Below are 20,346 nucleotides of genomic sequence, written 5' to 3' on the forward strand. Positions count from 1 at the left end.
CCCTCTACCTGATTGATCATATACGTGCTGTCTCTGACGTATGTGGGTCGGATAGGGACATATGTTTTAATGAAACTGTTGATGTAGTGTCCCAGAGGTTCCATGACCGATCCACAGCCGGACAGGATGGGTCTGCCAGGTGGGTTATTGGTACCTTTGTGTACCTTGGGTAAGGTATATAAGACCGGAATCCTGGGGCTTCTTTTATTCAGATAGTCAAATTATTTTCTGGTCAGGAATCCTTCATCCAGGCCATTCTATGTGACTGACTGTATCAATTTGTGTATGTTTGCTAGGGGATCTGAGGCAGCTTTTTATAGTGTTCTGTGTTGTTCACCTGTCTCATTATCTCAGCTTCATATTTCATTCTTTCTTGTATGACGATCCTGCCCCCTTTATCTGCCGGTTTCAGGATAATGTTTTCATTATTTTTCGGGGAGATAAAGGCTTCACGTTCTGGTCTTGTGATGTTGTATGGAGTGAATGTTTTTCATTCTTTAAGTTTCAGGATGTCCTCTAGTATGCCTTTCTCGAAGGCCACAATCTCAGGAGGCATCATGCTGTTAGTTAGTATAAAGGTAGATTTAGGTCGCATACATGATCTAGAAGTGGACGGGATTTTTTCATGATTGCTAAAAAACACTTTCAGTCTCAATGTTCTAAAAAAATGTGTGTAGTTCAGTTTGTAGGTTGAAGAAATCATCCTTTCAGTCAGGGCATATGATAAGCCTTTACTTAGAAGAGACAGTTCATTACTGTTCATTATGTGTGTAGATAAATTAAAAACAGGAAAGGTGCCATCGGTGTCCTGGTTGTTGGTGTTTCTGGATGGTTATTGTTAATGTTTCATGAAGAATACACATCGTTGGTTGCCGAAATGCTCCTTTGAGGTATTAATGCTTCCATTTCAGTGTTCCCCATCTCATCAGGGTCAGTGTTCTTTGGTGATCTTTCCTCTTTCATCATTGTCGTTAGCCCTCTCGTCCCAAAGTGTAGTATTGGTGACTCGTTTGTCTTTCTCCTGCAAACTGGTGACATACTCTCTTTTAGTTCTGGTTGGTCCCTCTGTGCCTGTCTTAAAACAGGCTGCTATTGTTTTCTTTGCAGTCCACTGGTACCTTCACCTCGGTCGTCCGATGACTCTAAACCAGCTGAGGAATCTGAGAAACCAATGAGGTTGTTATTTTTGTATCGTCCCCAGGTAACACTCTTCTTGTATTGCTGAAGTTGAGTATAGAATTCTTCTTGTAAATATGGGACAGCTTTTTCATTGCTGTAAGCCGTGATATCTTTCTGTACCTTGTCTGCTTTTTTCTTCAATTAGAAAGAGTTGAATTCCTGTATGGTTTTATTCAATTTGTCAAGGGCCAACTTAGACTCTTCAATGTTGTCGCATCCAAAGAGCTCTTTTTCTAAGTTCTCTATTTCAATTAACTCTTGTTTACTATGTTAAAAGGCAGTTTCTATGCCCAAGACCATCCAGTGTCTTGACTCTTGAGCATGTGGTGGATATGTGTGAGAAGCCACCTCTGAATTTCTTATCTTCCCTGGAGATGCCAGGTACGTTCCTCACTATTAAACCCTGGGGAATAATATTTGCTCTTAAGTACTCTGTCAACATTCGAGCATGTAGCTCAGTGTGGACATGTTTTTTCTTTGCACGTTCTAATTTATCTAAGAGGACTAATCTAGGATTAGTGCTGACTGACTGTGTGGTTGAGGAAAAAAGAGAGGGGCCACTGATCACTTTTCCGATGTATTCTTCTGTGTACAATGGGGCCTCTCTGTCTGACATAGTATGTTGTAATAACTCACAGTGGTAATACTAGAAATTATTCGTCAAAATATCATAACATTTACTGAAAACAAAACACAAATAACACACAACCCAAGAATTGGGTTTTGAGCAATATATTTAAACAAAGCTCTTGCAGGGGACCTGCACAATCAATATTTTAAGGAAACCAGAGCAACCTATAAGTCCTAGGTAAGTACTGAAGCACAAACCAATGTTCACAAGGAACTCATTTATCTTGCACAGTACATGATATGCAACTAGGGTAGTTGCTCTGATTCAATCTTAATCAAAGATATATTCATTCATTCATGACCCGCCATTGAGTCACAGTACAAATTATATCAGAGTATCTATACACACTCGTGTATAGGAGAGGTGACGCTTAAGTAAGTATAAAGCCTCTACCTTACCGTTCAACCGACATCTTACATCCAGGATACTAAACAAATTACATGTCTGTGCTGTACTGGTAAGCCATAGTACACACTTGTATCTAGCCCTTCTCTCTGCTAACATGTATTTCCTACACCCATTATTTACTCACTCTGCTTAGTCCCCAGAAAAACAGTACTGAAGAGACCCCTTATCTAGAGAGGGTCGAAACGCCGTTGACACCATACAAAAGAGAGAGCCTGAATTAATGTATCATCCATTGTACCAAGCTCGTCCTTTTGGATTTTTACCAATAACCTCTTTCCCATCTTTTTCAATATGTCACACAGTACTCACTAAAATAGGTAATCGTCACTTCACTGGGGTTCACGATACCACTCCAAATGTACAACTAATGCAAATATTCTAATTACTTATGTTTAAGGAAATACGTCTGTGGTACAGGCTGTAACCGCAGAATAAAATGACCTGGCTGGAGTAAGGTATATCTTTAATTAAAAGGTTTGTTGGGCTTTTTAAGGAATGCTAATACACAAGTGTGTATAGATAATCTTATATAATTTGTACTGTGACTCATTGGAGGGTCATGAATGACCAAATATATCTTTGATTGAGATTGAATCAGAGCAACTACCCTAGTTGCATATCATATACTGTTCCTTGTGAACATTGTTTTGTGGATTTAAAACAATGCAGCATTAGCATTCGGTGTACAGCATTTAATTGCACCGGCCACAGGTTTTCAAGCAGAGCTTTGTCCGCAGGTACTCATTATTTTACTAATTTAGCACTGGGGAGAGGCCTGAAAGTGTTCAAGTTGTTAGAAGGTTTCTTGACAAAACTTTAATTAGATTATATTGTGCATAATCTTTACTCTGTTTTGATTGTGAATTTTTCCACTACTGGATAATCGCAACTAATTCTCACAGGACGTTTTAGATCTTGGAGGCACACTCTGCTCTCAATGCCCATGATGACAGACGAAAACAAGCATGGGCAAACCCAATATGCCTCCTCTTTGGGACCTTATACGTGTTTAGCCAGAGCTACTGGCTTTGCTAAAGTGTTTAAGCTATGTTGTATAGTAGTATGGTTTGTGTGCAGCTTATTGCAAAGTTGTAATTAAAGGCTCTATGCATTTTTGTTACCTTATCTATAATTAAGATAAGATTATGTTTAACTAAACAATCTTTTAAAAAAAAAAATATATAAAAAATGTTTCATTTTTTATGGTTGGCAACTGTTATACCAGTTATAATGGTTGTTATAGGGTCTTTTTTGGTTTTGGGTGGGGGGAGATATAAACAACAGAGGTTGGGAAAAAGTATGTGAATTATAATTTGAGTAATGGCCTGATATTAGGGGAGAATTAACAGATGCAGATTTTGAGGGCACTATGGAGCTATAGCAATAGCTGAAGTATGCAATAGACAATTAAATGACATAACACGTAATGTCCTTTGTCTTCCACCTGGTGCTTTGAATAGGGTCATGAGTATCTAAACACTATCATACCTACATAAACAACATCAGTGTAAAACAGGAGGCAGAAGCTACTGGGGTCTCAAGGCTATAATAGACACAGAAGTATGTTATGCAAAAACTGAGTAACATAGCAAGCAGTCCTCTTTAGCCCTTCATTACTCTCTGAGTACCATTAGCATTTTTAGCGCTACACAAACAACATGACAATGACATAACATGAGGATAAAATGTGTGGCCACCCCAGTGGCAGTATTGCGCTATGCCGAACAACTAATAACATAACAAGCAGTGTAGTTGCATTCCTTCTCTACCCACTCAGCACCTCAAATAGGACTATGAGCATTGTAAGCGCTGGCATACATGTGCTATACAGGTAGCAGATAGCACCACTCAAGAAGACCAGTGCACAGTAGACTCACAAGCACGGCCCACCAGATGTGGAGGCAGCAGGATGAGCCTGACTTCCAGCGTCATGCCTGAAGTCTGTGTGCTTGGGGTGACACATTCTGTAGCTCTTCCTGAAAAAGCGGCACACATTTGCCAAGTGCCTCTGCTCCCCCTGAGCTGATTGCATGGCATTGAGTACTAGTGCAAAAGAAAGTGACCCATGAAAAGCAAAGCGAACTCCCGCTTCTTGTGCTCAGTGCTCAGATCTGCTGCTCCGATACTAATTGTCTCCTTTCAGCTTCTTCAGGGCACTGCAAGTCTAGAGGAAGCAGGAATTCTTGTCCACGTGAAAGTTGTTGGAGTGTGGTTCGTGAGACAACAAGCATTTGCAATGCAATAGGTCTCACATTTGTGAGAGTTTAATCTATTGCCATTGTAAATGACAATGCCTTTCATTTATGTTTTAAAAACCAACAAGTAAATAAAAGGCATTGCCATTTACAATGCCAATAGCTCAAACTCTCACAACTGCGAGACCTACTGCATTACAAATGTTCCATTTCAAGCACTGATTACAGAATGTACACATTGAAGAGCAGGACATCAGAGTCAACCTAATCATTTCCATTCCATCAGTGTTTAACGTGGACGAAACCATTCACACCCATAGGAGGCTATCCAAGGACATCACCCAAACGGCCCCCTGGCCTGGACTGCAACCCCCACCCCCCAAACTACTGCCTGACTGGGATGGTCAGCCCAGTAGTGAGGAAACAACATGAAAGGGGTGTTCCCAGATAACAAGGATCAAAGTTTAATTAATATTAACAGTATACCTCACACACCACAACAAGAGTAAATTTATTCAAAAGAAGTTTTTAATTTTCATTTTGACAATCAACATGATTTTTTTGTATAATAAATAAAGTGATTCCATTTGAACAATACATGACATTTAGAAAAAATATACATAGTCAAAAACATGCAAAAACAGTCTAAAAACTAGGACACGCAGAAACACTTCAAACCGGGCAGCAAAATAAATCCACTCATACATCCAAACATCCCTTTTATACAATCATACTCAGACATTCACATCCATATCACTACACACAAGGGCAAGAAAAGCGCCGACGCGCGTTTCGGACAAGTGCCAATAAAGGCTTCCTTCATCAGGGCGCACTTCAAATATTGTACAGACAAGCAGAATAGATAATGTCTGTGACACGGTCCTGACAAGCGGTCCTAGTAGCAGCAAGGCTGTGGGTGGGTAATTCGCAGTGGCATCTGCTTAACCTAGACAAAAATATGGAGACATTCGAGAAACCTATCATTGCGTTTCGTCGCAATAGGAATCTCAGGAATGTCTTGGTCAGAGCTTCCCTCCCTGACGTACCCATGGTCAGTCAACGCAGCATTAAAGGGACTAACCCCATCTATGGGAGTCATAAGTGTGGCGGATGTCACGCTTGTGATAATATCATGACTGTCCCTGAATTGAACTGGAACAAAAAAAGAATCACGTTGCAAGATATGACAAACTGTAGAACCAGTAATGTCATATATTTCATTACATGTCCGTGCTCCAAGGGCTATGTAGGGGAAACTGGTAGGGAATTCAGGACCAGGTTCTCGGAGCATAAATCTTGCATCAGAAACCAACGCCCTGGAGCCCCGCTTGTTGCGCACTGGAAAGCCCGTAATCACACCCTGGAAGATCTGAAATGGCTTATCTTGGAGAAAATAAAAAACCCGAAGGATGGCAACATTGATGCTATCAGAGCTAAAAGAGAAGTCTTCTGGATTTTTTATCTTGGGACGGCTGTCTCAGGATTAAACAAATTTATACCCTGGGAGAATGCCATTCATTGAATGACCCTGAGATGCAGCATTTCTTTTTGTTCTCTCACATCCATTTAGTCTTTCTGTTCGAAACCTATTTTGGAGAGAAGTTTTGTTGAAGTTAGAGTGTTCTGGTTCGCTTCATTTGTTATAATCGCTTCTTTGTACAGTTCTAGTTGATTCTTATTTATCCCACTTTTCTTGATTGTGTTTATAAAATTTGGTTTTCGGTTATTCCTTCACTCCTGGTTTTTTTATTTTAGTGGCTTTTTATTTTCTTTTTTATTTATCATATTATATTTTTGTGCCTGCCCTACCTTTAGTGTTTTATGTCTTGGACCGTGCCTTGTGGTCTATTGACATGTATACCTCCTCTTCAGCTGGTTCGGATAGTCTGTTTTCATTGTCTCCTATGTTGGAGCTCTTTATTTTTTGCCCTTTGTCTATTTTTATTACCCTACGTCATCGTCGTAGTCCCTCCTCGATCTCTATTGTGCCCAGGTGCGCTGTATTTCCCCTCCAGCATCTGTATATAACTCCACCTTCCCTTCCGCTTTCCCCTACCGACCTACCGTATCGCTGGCAGGTGAAGGAGTCACCCGGTTCCTTCGACCCAGGACACCATTTTACGAGCACCGCCGGGCCGTTTTTCAGGTTAGTGCAATCGGATCCTGTGTTTTCCTCTTGCGGGCCCTGTGTGTTCCATCCCCTCGATCCATCTTTTCACGCAACCTCTCCCTTACTTATCTCACCCTGTAGCCTTACTTAAAATCCCTCTGCCGTTTCTGTCCCTTCAGGTCCCTTATTCCCCGGGATTGAAGTTGTGCCAAATCATGATGTCTTCGGTGTTCGTCCCACCTCATTCAAAGGATGGCACAATTCTGTTGTATTGAGGTAGGTTTCAGTTCGCTGTTTGTTAACTCTGTTTCGTGTTAGAGTCACGACCTCCTCATGAGTTGTGTAGCTTATTGCGGTTTTTCATTGCTTTACAGGTCGTTTTTCATTGTTAGCCCCGGTGTCACTAACTGTACTGCATCAGTGCTGGCTATTCTTTTTGAGGTAGTTCTGCCCTTCTTTAAACCATATTTATTTCACTATGCGTTGTCATTATGCTAGATGTATAGATGTGTTACCCCTGTCTCTATTTTTATATTCCCATTAGATACCTGGAATTTTTTCATTGTATTGCTTTTATACCTGGTTTCCTCGTACATATGGATCCCTTGTGGGCCTATTCTAAAATGCGCTATTTATGACCGGTGAAACCCTGGGATTGCGAACCGCATATTTAAAGGGGCCTCGTTATTGTTGGGTATTTAGGTAGGTTACCATTACTTGAAACTTGGTCTCTGGTTACAGGTGCACCAATTTTTGGGCGACTGACTCATGTTGTTTCCTTAAATTTTCTTTACCCATTTATGTAAGTTCTGATATTCTTGACACACTTCTTTTTAATCCCTGAATATACCTTTTTTGGTGTTTATAAACTTTGGGGATATAAGGAGAGTTTATCTTTATTGATGTGCATGTCCCTGACTGATTGAAACCCTTTTGTCTTGCTGACTCTAACTTCAGGCCATTATATGTTTTAATTATTGAAAAAAATTATTTTCTCTCCCGAATTGCCCCTAATTTTTCCTTTTTGCCCACAGAATACCCACCCACAGCCTTGCTGCTACTAGGACCGCTTGTCAGGACCGTGTCACAGACATTATCTATTCTGCTTGTCTGTACAATATTTGAAGTGCGCCCTGATGAAGGAAGCCTTTATTGGCACTTGTCCGAAACGCGCGTCGGCGCTTTTCTTGCCCTTGTGTGTAGTGATATGGATGTGAATGTCTGAGTATGAATTTGATTGCATAAAAGGGATGTTTGGATGTATGAGTGGATTTATTTTGCTGCCCGGTTTGAAGTGTTTCTGCGTGTCCTAGTTTTTAGACTGTTTTTGCATGTTTTTGACTATGTATATTTTTTCTAAATGTCATGTATTGTTCAAATGGAATCACTTTATTTATTATACAAAAAAATCATGTTGATTGTCAAAATGAAAATTAAAAACTTATTTTGAATAAATTTACTCTTGTTGTGGTGTGTGAGGTATACTGTTAATATTAATTAAACTTTGATCCTTGTTATCTGGGAACACCCCTTTCATGTTGTTTCCTCTTGTTCTCGCCCTGGCGGGTTGTTCCCCCTTTGTAGTGTATTCTTAGATTCAGGGCCCCTCTTCAGTTTAATTATCAGCCCAGTAGTGAGGGCAGGGCCAGAAAGCCCTGTGTCCCCACCAATGTACAGCAGGTCGCAACCATGGTCCCTTTACTCTGGGAATAATTCCTGCGCTAATTGGCAGCTGAGTCACCCTGATAAGGCATGGCACCCAAGGCCTAATCTCACCCCCCCCATTAATTTGCGGAGCCCTTGTTCAGCGTCTCTCGTTTAACAATTGTATAGGCCAAGACCTCCCTCTTTTACCAGCCAGATATGATCATTTCTCTTTAGTATCCCTGCTAAACTCTCACTTCTTCGCTCCAAGTTGAGTAGTAAAGACTACTCTCCCCCGTCAATGATGCTCCAAATGCTGATTTACATTCGGGGAACCCTGTAGGTCTGGAGACATGGGAGGCCGCCTTCCTGCAGACCCCACTCGACTGAAGACGTATGTGGGGTGGTTCACCGAATTAACCTGCTAGCTTCCCCTCACAGGGTGCTTTTCATGTAGCTCTATCATTGCTTAAAGTTTAAAATGGCCTTTTGGGGGAGCGATGGGTTTACGCAGCGTACAGTACCAAGTATATGCCAAGGCTCTCTCACAATGTTTACCACCCTTCTATTCTCCCTGACCTGGAGCAGTCAGAGGGACAGAGTTGCCTTCATATTTTGCGCTCTTCTTTGTGCAAAGTACAGTTGCTGTGTACAGCGAATATCTCTGCCCCAGGGCCCTGTTTTCAAAGGGCCTGGCCCTATTGTGCTCTACAGTGCACAGAGAGCCCTTTAAAGGCGGAGACCTCGCCTGCTGAAACTCTACCGGTCTCGGGGTTGGCACAATAGCCAGGCAAGCCTTTTGTTTGGGTCTCGGCCGTATTTTCCAGGTGCCGAGTTACCGATCTTTGGTGCATCCTTTTACCACCAAAGCCGTCGCAGATATCCGCGAACGGACCTGCCAGGCCAGTTCCAGAGGGCTACCATTGTGTGGCATTTGTCGAACTTTGTGTCGGCTGTCACACGGCTGCCGCGCTGTGAGGTGACTGCTGACCTCTGTAACACACTGCTGCTCAGGGACAGGCCAGTTGATGTCAGGCCCTGTAGGAAGCACAGGGCCTATTTGGGATATTAAAATTCCTTGGCATTTCCTCTGTTTAACCACAGGCCACTTCCCTAAACACTGCAGGACTCTGGCTGATTAAACAGATATCGGCCCTGGGGCTTACTGTTTCATAACTTGAAACAACAATAAAAAAAAAACATTTTGAGCGCTGGCAAGCGGTCTGTGCAGCTGAAGGAGTTTAGGGATTGTTCATTCTAGCGCAGGAGTAATGTAATGGCCTGCACATGGGCCATGGTTTGATTTTTAAGCATGCCGTGATTTTTGATGGCATGACTTAAATACGCTTTATTTGATGATCTGTTGGCAATTAGCGCACAGAGTTTCCTGATTGCACCGATTACATATAAATCCCCTTTCTTTACCTGCAACAGATGCGCTGTAAACAAATCACATGTGATATATTACGTTTAGCAGTTTTTTTTTTAAAGTGAGCAATCCTTTATTTGACATTTGGACTTTGCAGCTAGAGTACACAAGCCAAATGTTTTCTTGGAAACACTTTTATTTTCTCACTTTATACCAGATATACCCTTTGCGAGGTAGTTTAGAAGTGATGCAAATTAATATCCTTTAGATTTCAGCCTTACAAATCGCCCTTAAAAGCCCAGTTACACGTTTTTTGCCCAAGACAAAAGAAATCAAATGATTTGCTTGACGGGCGCTGCGATCTCTTGGCCCTATGAAAACTATACCCACCCCTACAGTGCCCGGTCCTAACATCCACAACCCTCCCCACCTCGTGAATTCCCCAGTCTTCACTCACTGTGCTGCTGCCGAGCGCGGTGTCACTGAAGCAGGTGCCACGCTCCCACCAGGAAGAGGCTGAAGGTGTGAGGGCGGGGAGATACTCTCCCCTGCTTCAGTGGCTGCAGGCAGGCGCTGGGAGGAAGAGCCGGCTGGGATGGTTGGTGGGGGGAGAGCTGCACTCCTCGTGCCCCCCTGCGCCTCCGCTTTCTGTGGCTTCCCTAAAAGGGACGCCACACAGTTAAAGTGATGCACACGTTGGAAAGACGCCCAAAAATGCGGGAGTCCTACTAAAAGTAGCCCGTTAACACATGAAGAGCGTTCTCAGAGCGCCCAATCACAGAGTCCAACTTGGGCATGCAAGGCAGCGCGACAAAGCTTCTGATAAGAAACTTCGTCACGACAGCCGTAATGCAGGCGACCGAGTCCAGAGTGGCCGTCTGAACACCGGACAGGGCGGCAACGAAAAACCCTCCTTTCAAATGGGAAGCCAGCGTTTACCATAAACGCTGATGCTACCCAAAGGAAATGAGGGGCAGGGCTTAGAGTCCCTTTGTTGTTTACAAGATCTCTCACAGGGCGGGGCAGCTTTGCTGCCACACCCACGCAAGACCTAAAAATCAGGTCTGGTAAACTTCGACCACAGCACCGTTTATAGCTAAAGTCATAATTTCAGACAAGCTGAAAAATGTATGTCTCCAAAAGAAAAACAAGCACACTTCTAAAACTACATGTTTTAGAAGTGTGCTTCTAAAACTCCAGGTTTATGCTCTCATATGTGAGTATTACAGGCTTCGGGACTGCTGGCTTCAAAATTCTGTTGGCAACTTTTCTAAAGCAAGCAGTATTCCTTTAGAAAGATTTGCTATTTGACAAAAATTAGAAGCATTCTTGCTTTTCCCTGACTCCTTCCAAGCAAAGCAGCCACAGGTTACTCCCTCCCCCACGACAAGGAAACATCTGGGTCCGTGCGAAGGTAACTGCAATTCTAGAATTAGAAACAGATGTGTGCCAAATACTCCCCAGCCCGTGCTTTAATATTATAATAATTTTAAGTTGCAAATAGTTAAAACCTCTACTAATTACACACAGTACGCATGAGGACACTCAATGTGGCACAATTCTGGCACTGAAAAATCTGAAGTGACAAGTTTGCCACCTTAACTCAATGCAGAAGAGTAGGGATCGCTAAATAAATCTGTAGCGCATGCAGTCCAGCCTTAGTGCCAATATCGGCCCACTCACCAGCCCTCTTGCAGCAACATGCATGACGCATAAATAAGTAGACAAGACAGGTAGGTGATTTTCGCAGGGGCTTAGCTAAGCTTGCGGCCAGGCAGGGGCTTGCACAACCAAGGTGATTTCATTAAGGGCAAGCATGCACCAAGTGATGGATGCTCAAGTCCATTCAAGACAGACAATAACACCTGCGCAAGAGCCAGGGAGCTAGGCAGTGGTGGTAGCTGCCAGTTAAATTGGGGTTGCGGTGCAATACCCTGAGGAGTACGTGGGGTCAACATAATTTGGCTACATTGATTGAAGAAGGTTGTTTTGGCGGTCCGACTGCCCAAAAAGGGTCAAGTGTTTTGCGTTCATGTGTTTCCCCCTTTTATACGACAAAGACACATGGACACCCGTTTCTATGTCACTTTTCCCAGGGCAGGTTAGTTCCTAAGGTGGGAAATGGCCTTTGATATGCCTCTCGAGGACAGGGCTAGCCGCTCACACGAGCTGGAGCCGGCAAGGGAGAGAAAGGTTAGAATCTTAAACAGGGAGCGCTGGGCTCAGAACCCCCTCCCAAAGTCAGCGGGGGGTATCAGGCTGTAGGTGTCTTTGAGGAACGGCCTGGGGCATTAAGGGCTGAAGTGGGTGACACAGCGTTGGCAGGGACACAGATGGGTCCCAGCAAAACCACCAAAAAGGATTATAGCTAAACATGTGACACACTATCTTTAGTTTGTCACCATTACTGGTATAAGCATCAAGGGTCACAGGTGGATAACAGGGTCCGGGCACCTGTAGGTTGGCACTTCACAATATGGTGCAGCGTTTAATGATGGACACCACACACTTATTCCCTAAAACTTGTGTGACACCATTGCTATGGGCACCAGGGATGATTTGAAAATAACTATGAAGTTGTCTGGTCTATGTGGCAAAGTATGAACCAGGGATGAAGACCACAATGACCACACGGGGCAAATTAGCAACCAGTGGGGGACAGGTAAATGTCAGTGGTCGGAAATCACCCCTGGCTCCTGTGGCAGGGAGCTTGGCAGGGGAGGAGTTGGAGCCTGCGCGCAGGAAGTTCTGCGTTATGCGTAAATTCACTGGGCAGAGGAAACTTGGCCTTATTAGACCTGGGTGCTGCATGCCAAATTCACAGGGTGTGTTGAGAACGAAGGGTACATCTGCCCAATATAAGCATGGACCAATTCTTGCTGGTTAGGGGAGAGGCCCTAGAAATAGCAGGATGTAAGTAGGAATGCCGGCCTTGGTGGGGGGCCCTGGCTGCGACGGTCGCCACACCCAGTACTCGCGAACCAAAATTGACCGTCATAACCACTGGGCCATTTCCTCTCGACTTCGGTGTTCCTGGTTATTTCTATACCTGACTGCACCCGAGGATACAACTGGCCTACTGTAAACCGGTGCATCATGAACGAAAGAAGTCCGCCCGACTGGGTTCCCAGCAGAACCTGGCCTAGTCCCCGCTGCATGAACGGGGGTGCACTCGTGTTCTCTGCCCTACCAACTGGCGACATAGTGACATAATCGTCATTTTGAGGCCCGACACTTCCCTGACTAGTAAATCTCTATGATGCGTCAGTGCAGCAAGGGGGGCCTCCTATAGAAAATAGGGACACCCGGAGAAAGAACTACCGTGGGGCCCGCAGCCAAGAACCCGGGGACCTAGTGATGCTGAGCACCTCGTCGAGCGCGCTACGGGCAGTGCCAGCAGCCGAAGAGTGCTGAATAGTTACCAGGAAAGGGTAATAAAGGGTAAAAGCGCTCCTCGGGACCCAAGGCCAACTACCGCAATCAGGTTGCCCAGAAGAAGTTGCAAAAATAAACACGGTGCCTTGAACATGCCCGGGTACCAGTGCGGGCATTCATAAAATTGGGCGCCATTTTAAAAATGTTCTTAGCTCCGTAGAGGAGGCGAGGGCCTCATTCATGTGGGCGCCATTTTAGAAATCAGGTGGCCCCTTGGAAGAGTGCGGGGGCCTAGTTCCTATTGCGCCAATTTAATTTTTGCTCGTGGCCCCCTGGGATTGGAGGCCCGGGCACGTGGGAGCCATATTGTGAAACGAAGGTCATCTGCCTATACCCGTGATAAACGAGGGAGATAGCACTACAGACTAACGCTCTCCCAATTGAGCAAGTAGGCTCCATGACATTGCACACCACATAGACCGGCCCAGCTCGATACTGATCCACAGTTACAGAAACGTGTCTTGCCCGTGCTGGAAACTAGCAAGTCCCAGCAAACAGAGCCAAAGAACACCAGGACACTCGAACTCACAGCATCCCGAGACCGGCAAGAGACCCTCCCCACGAGGCCACAAAGATGCATCACTCCCGGGCGGCGTCTCCCCCGCAAGGCTTGAACACTTGCAGCTCATAAATGAGGGCTGCTGACCGGCCCATGACCGGCGAGTCAGACACCTTGCTGCAAATGGTGAACATCCCTCCCCTCTCATGTCCTCGAAACGCTGTTCCATCTGCCCCTCCGTGAGCCCCCTGCGCTCTCTGGAAGCACCAACGCTGGTCGGGCATGCTACGTTGCAGCCTGCGGCTCACTCCCCCCCTTCCTGCAATCCGTGCGGGGAGGGGGGACAAAGGACTCCACAGGAGGACTTCCACCCAGACCCAAAACTTTGTGTGCCTGCAATATTGTCGTGGAGGATCTTCACACTAACAAGGGAAACGGTTCTGAACTTCGCTGGCCTCGCAAGCCCCTGCTCCAACGGCCCCACTCGGGGACCGGGGCAACCCGACGGAGTGGAAGGCCCCCCTACCTGTGCCTGTTGCCCCGGCCTGCTGCCCTAGGAAGACCGCGCGGGTGAAGGCCACGGTGCTCCCTCTAAAGCAGGTTAGCCACCCGAAGCAGGGAGATACTTGTGCCGGATAAAATCCCTGGGCCAGGAGCACTCAGTGGTGTCGTATCCACGGTGCAACGCCAGGCACAATGCGACGTTCCTGACGAGCCTAAGGGAGCTGCCCCAACTTCCCCCCCACCAAGACGGCTCAAGCAGGCTGGGCCACTCTACCCCGTGTACAGCCCTACATGGGGAGACCGGGCAGGATGTGGGGGGGGGGTCAGATGGAATCCTTCACCGTGTGAAAAATCGGCATCTCCCTGGGGACACGTCAAGACAGCCAGTCCGGGTGCGGCTTGAGACCGGGTGAGCGCCCCCACACCTCTGTGCAGCGCAGCCTGTTGCGCTTTCGATCCCCGCGACGGTCTGATAGATTAGTACAATCAAGACAACAGTTTCTGCCAACATTCGCCAAATAAATCATCCCACCACGAGGCGGGGTCAATTCTGCCTCCGAACGTAGGAGCGACAGAATTTTCATCTTTTCGCACTCTGACCCAGAGCGCATAGAGATGGCTCAGTCCGTCGCCTGCTCTTACCGCCGCCACCACCCGCAATCCGACGAAAGAAAGTAGTGGGCCAAGCTGCACTGGGCGCAGATGTGGGAAGGGGGGGGGGCGTGCTGGAAGCTAGGAAGAGGAGCCTAGATCCTCAACTACGGCGCTTCAGAAGTTGGACCCCCTGCTCTGACCACCGTTCCCAACGCACGCCACCAAACACCCTGCCAGCACCGACCCCCGGCACTGCCAGCATCACAACCGTGCCCTCCCGGCCTAGCACAACTCTCAGCGCCCTATGCGCATTTCTCCCATCTGAACAGCAGACAACACTCACCAAAACCCAACGTGAGCCAAACGGCGACAGGGTAAGGGGACAAGAAGGCCGCCCGGTGAGCGGGGGAGGAATTTATACCTCTCCCCTGCCCGCAACCCAGCTGGAAGTGACGGGCGGAACCCGAACAGGGGTCGCGGAACACTGGGCTGCCCCGTGTGCCATCTTGTGGCACTAAGGGGGCCGCCCTCTTATGAGGGTCCCATGCGGGGACGTGTCGGTCGGCCCGCAATTTCTATCCAGATGCACTGCATTCTCTGGCCCCCCAACTGCACAGAACTACTTTCAGGGCCTCTATTATGAGTACTGATAGTCTAGCCTGGCCCTGCGCTGAACTGCCTGCACTGACGTCGGCTGGCGATGGAGCCAGCATTCCATCAGACAAACCAACTGGTGGGAAGCTTAGAAAGACCTCAGCTGTAGTGAAGAAATCTACGGCTTGGCAGGGAGCCAGGCGACTGAGCTCAGCATTTTATAATGCACTTACTTTTTATAATGCCTCTGTCAATTCCACCTTTAATCCCCTTCTCCACCTGTGCAACTACAGGTCAGCAGGTTTTTGGCTCTACAGTCGGCACTCAAACCTGATTACTGAACTCCAAATTCGGTAGTTTGGATACTGCATTTTCTCCCATTATCAATAACCACACAAACACAAGCAGCGACCGTGGGAGGTGGTGGTGTGGGGACGGCACTGCACAGGGAGATTGAGTGGACATTAAGGGAACTGCGAGCAGCGACGGTAGCCGAAGCTAGAGACGAGCAGGAAACTATGAGAGCGGCCGACTTCTCGGAAGTTTGCTTCTCTAAAAAAAATAGTGTGCTGAAACCACATGCATAGCCAGAAGTGAAAGTCCATATGCAAAAGCGCCAGTAGCCATTGGCAGGAGCAACACCCCAAGAGGAGGGTCAAATATATGCAATTACCCACTAAAAAGCAAGGTGTTTATAAGGGAACACAAAGGAACAAATGGAACGCAATGGGCCTGGTCTAACCCCACATAGGTGATGTACCATGTCGAGAGACAGCACATGTGTGCTGCCTAGGCTTGACCTAAAAAGAAGCCACACTCTGAGCCACCATGCCACGAAATTTAACAAGGGATGCTGCACTAGACAAGAGAATTGAGGAAGTACTTGCAGAGGGCATTTTAAAAAGCAATGGCACATATTTTTTGCCCAAAAGCACCACTCAGGGAGCTATTTTATGAGGAAGGGTACGTGCCATAGAGAATGAGGCAACTGCACACAATAGCAACTACCACTTCTTGACTTCCAGACTACTTCCCATTTTTCTGCTGAGTCTGCTGATTTTGTACTTTTTGCATTAGTGTACTGCGAGGAAAACATCACCCATCCTTCGTCTGAAAAATCTGGCGCATTATTGTGTGCATTTTTGGAGGAAGTCAAATAAGTTCAGTTCTTCATAAGACGTCTCTGTTAGATGGAATGATGGATGAAAGAGGGCTCCAACAAATATTGACTTTTTTTTTTTTTGTTATTGTGTTTATTTTTTGTTTGGTGTTTTAGCCTGGGAAATGATAATTTGGTTCCACATGGAGAGAAAAGGAGTGAGTGCAAGTGTCCCTGGTGTACTGTAAGAGCAATGGTAATTTGGGTGTGGTAGAGGCATGGCTATATATTTAATTTTGTCCAGATTCACTGACGGTCCTAAAGTGCCTTCCTTTTGGCTCGTCTGCTCTATGCCACGCATATTTTTTTCACTTGAAACCCATTTTTCACATCCTCCTTGATGTGGTTGGGGATTTATTGTTACATTTGAGGTATTTTGTGCATGGCTTTTTCTGTTCTAAATGTGTTTTTTGATGTTGGTAGTGGGAAAGAGGTCGAGGCCCGCAGCCAATTTCTCTTTTACTTTTATTCCTCCTTCCTTGCCACATCATGCTCTTCTGCCATTTTTTTTACCAGTGTGTGTGCCTTCACGTTTGTGTGTGTGTGTGTGTGTGTGCATATACACCTACCTGGGTGTGTTTGTGCGTGTGAGAGGGATCATTCATTTCAGCCTTCTGCTGGGGGCATTAACGATGTTAGGGCTCTGACATGTTTTCATCACTTACAGATGTCCTTGTCTACATTTTACGCTAGAGATCTTATGACCTACTGAGTATTGGGAGCATAGGGTCTTGAGTATTGCCGATGATCTTATTTTAAACATATGGGCAGATGATCACCATATGGGGACAGTCTGAAATGAGGTGATTTCCACTTCCTCAGTAACATGCTCAACAGTTCCAAATGTTTCTTCTGGTACCATCTTTTCTTTCTTTTCTTATTTCCCATTACAGCAGAACTCAGTGGTCCACTCATGTTACTTACATCTCAAATAAAGCTTTGAGCAGCCAAGGTAGTTGTCCGTCTCTTTCTTGGAGTAGGAGATGATGAAGAAGACACTTGTGATGACAAAAAAGCAAGCACAAATCTTGCAGTGTAGTAAAATATATGTTCTGAAGCAAATAAAAAACGTCCTTCTCTGCCCCTAAAGTACAGCAGACTATTTTAACTGTTCTACTTTCTTGGAACATGCTGTTTCATGAGCTGATTCCAGTTCTGACTCACCGCTAGTGTCAGCAACGACTACTTTAACTGTAGCACTGAAAGAAATAGTTTTGGTGGGAATATCATAGATCTAGTAGTGCTGTCAATGTCTTACAGTTCAAAAGAGAGTACAGAAGATACACCACTTGCAGCAACATGTTGAAAGCAGGTTTGATAACAAGCAGCACACTGCTGGTGCTCTTTCCAGCGATATCAACCTTCTTCTCACTGCCTGCCTTTTTAACAGTATGCACTTTCTTGGCTGTCATCTTCTTCTTGTGTGTCCAAACCCAGGTGTCAGTGAAATCATGATGAGGAAAGGAGGACTTATGTATCTTTCAGCTGAGTCTCCTCTAGCTGCAGACAACGTTAATCAAGAAGGCAGGCTATTAAACTTGAAGTTTGTAGTGAATGCATTACAGAACTATAACACATAACAATACTACAACCAGAAAATTGGTAGCTAGACTTGCTCAAAGTAGATATAGATCATTTGCAGCCAATGAGTATAACCCTCTGCCACCATCACACCCATAGAGGTCTACAGTAAAGAGAAATACATGAGATAAGATGCGATGATATACCCCAGTAAGAGTGCCAGATTGAAATTTATCAATAATTAAACAGGCATTTGCATTGCAATCGGTCTCGCTTTTGGGACCTTACATGTATTTAGCTATCCAGCACATTAGCCTGAATGCTGAAATATCTACTGTTCTTTAACCTGGAGCGAAAGTAAACACCAAACTGCATGGCACGCCACGTATGGGAACACACAGGGAGAAATATTGCCTTTGCAGCGGGAAATAGTATAGTCTAAAGCAATGTTTTTAATATGAAACCAGGGCTTTCGGTGGTCATATCACTGAAAATACAAGATTTGTAAAAAATATTATTGTTAATGGGTGCTCGTGGAAGACAATTTATATGGACTGGAATCTAGAGAATACTAAAGTGTTTCTGGTATTTTAGTGACCTCTGCTGGTCGTTTTCTATCAAGAAAGTTAAATAGAGGTAGTGGCCAGAGAAATAAAAAAAGAGAGTCCCTCAGCAGAAAGCAATTTCGCTATTTTATGGACCTCTACTGGTCCTTTTCTATCAAGACAGTTAAATAGAGGCACTTGAACATGCAGAAAGCAATTCTGATATTTTACTGATCTCTACTGGTCGTTTTCTATCAAGACAGTTAAATATAGGCATTTGAACAGAATAAAAAGTCTCTAAGCAGACAAGTCGTAGGGCTGATCTCCAGAGCCCACAAAGTACATACACATATAAGTATATACTAAAGTATATACAAGAGATCTCTAATGCTCAACCTAAAAATGAAGCTACGTTCTGGGGAACAGCAGAGAACGCAAGAGCCGACACATGGAATTTATCCATGGTAGAAAAAAGCATTGTCCCCAATTACAGAGGAAATGAGCAGTAGGATACCTTTGTAACATCAAGTACTCCTGAGCCCCCTAGAAGAGCATTGGAGAGGCTAGCAACAGGCAACAAATAAATAAAATTAGCTAGAAGTAATAACATTGGCTCACCATGTCTAAAACACAGTAGCAAAACAATTGTAGTGAAATTAAACAAAAAGAACCATCACATGTTGGGTTAGTTCAAGGCAGCAAGGGGCCCGTATGAAGCATCAAGGGCCAGATGTAGGTGTCCAAATACCGGTCGGAAACAGCCGAAAATACCTATTTTCGGCCGTTTCCGACTAGTATTTGGACATTGGCATGTAGGGGTCTGAAAATCCTACAGATTCAGTAATTTTCCCGAATCGGTAATTTTACAGAATCGGTAAAATTACAGAATTGGTAAATTTACCGATTCTCTAAATTTTACAGATTCAGTAAAATTACCGATCGGTAAAAATACTGAATCTGTAATTTACTATCGGGCATATGCATCAACCGTCGGTAATACCTGTCGGTAATACCGAAAAATAACGACTCGCTATTATGAACATGCAAACCGCGATGCATCAAACTAATCGTTAAAAATTACCGAGTCGTTAATAATCGCTATTAAATAACGATTATACGCCAGCGAGAGTAGCAAAAACCGAAATCGGTAATACCGAATCGGTATTAGTGAATCCGGTATTAGCGGATTCGATATTAACGAAAACGGGAAATTTACGCGACGCTTCGGAAGCAGGCCGATGACATCACAACCAGGAAGTAGGACAGCCACGCTGCATTCAGTGTTCGGAGTAGCACAGAGGAGGAGGCAGAGCACAGGAGCTGAGGACCCTGACAGAACCAGTAGCAACCAGGAAAAGGCAAGCAGGACAAGATGGAGAAGGAGGCCCCCCAGCATGGAAAGGACACACCCCGAAAGCGAAAACGGAAGTTTTCAGATAAGGAGCTGGAAATCTTAATAGAGAGTGTGACCAGCAACCATGACCGACTCTTTGGAAAGTTGTCGCTGAAGGTGCCAGAGGCTGAAAAAAGAAAGATGTGGCTGCGCATCAAGGACAAGGTGAATGCCTGCGGAGTCACCCACCGCAGCATCGACGACCTAAAAAAACGCTGGTACGACCTGCGTAAGAGGGCCCAGGAGAGGATAGCGCAGAGGGTCAAGGATGCTGCTGGCACAGGAGGGGGCACATCCAATGTGACGCCTAACACAGCCCTGGAGGATCTAGTGGAGGCCACCATAGAACCGGAAGCTGTTGTGGGGGTCACAAGTCTGGACACCTCAGGTGCTGCGGAAGGAGGACAAGTTAAGAAGCATGGCAGTGTAACGATGCAGCATGTACTAAGTCCCTGCCCAATCCCCCATGCCAGACCCAGTGCACATGTAGCGTTGCCCTAGACACACACCCTCACCACTGTGTTGCACCATGGGAGATGTAGTCAATACATGAATGGGTGAATGCC

This window comes from Lissotriton helveticus, chromosome 2_1 (genome assembly GCF_964261635.1).
Source record: "Lissotriton helveticus chromosome 2_1, aLisHel1.1, whole genome shotgun sequence".
In the NCBI taxonomy this organism is placed as follows: Eukaryota; Metazoa; Chordata; class Amphibia; order Caudata; family Salamandridae; genus Lissotriton; species Lissotriton helveticus.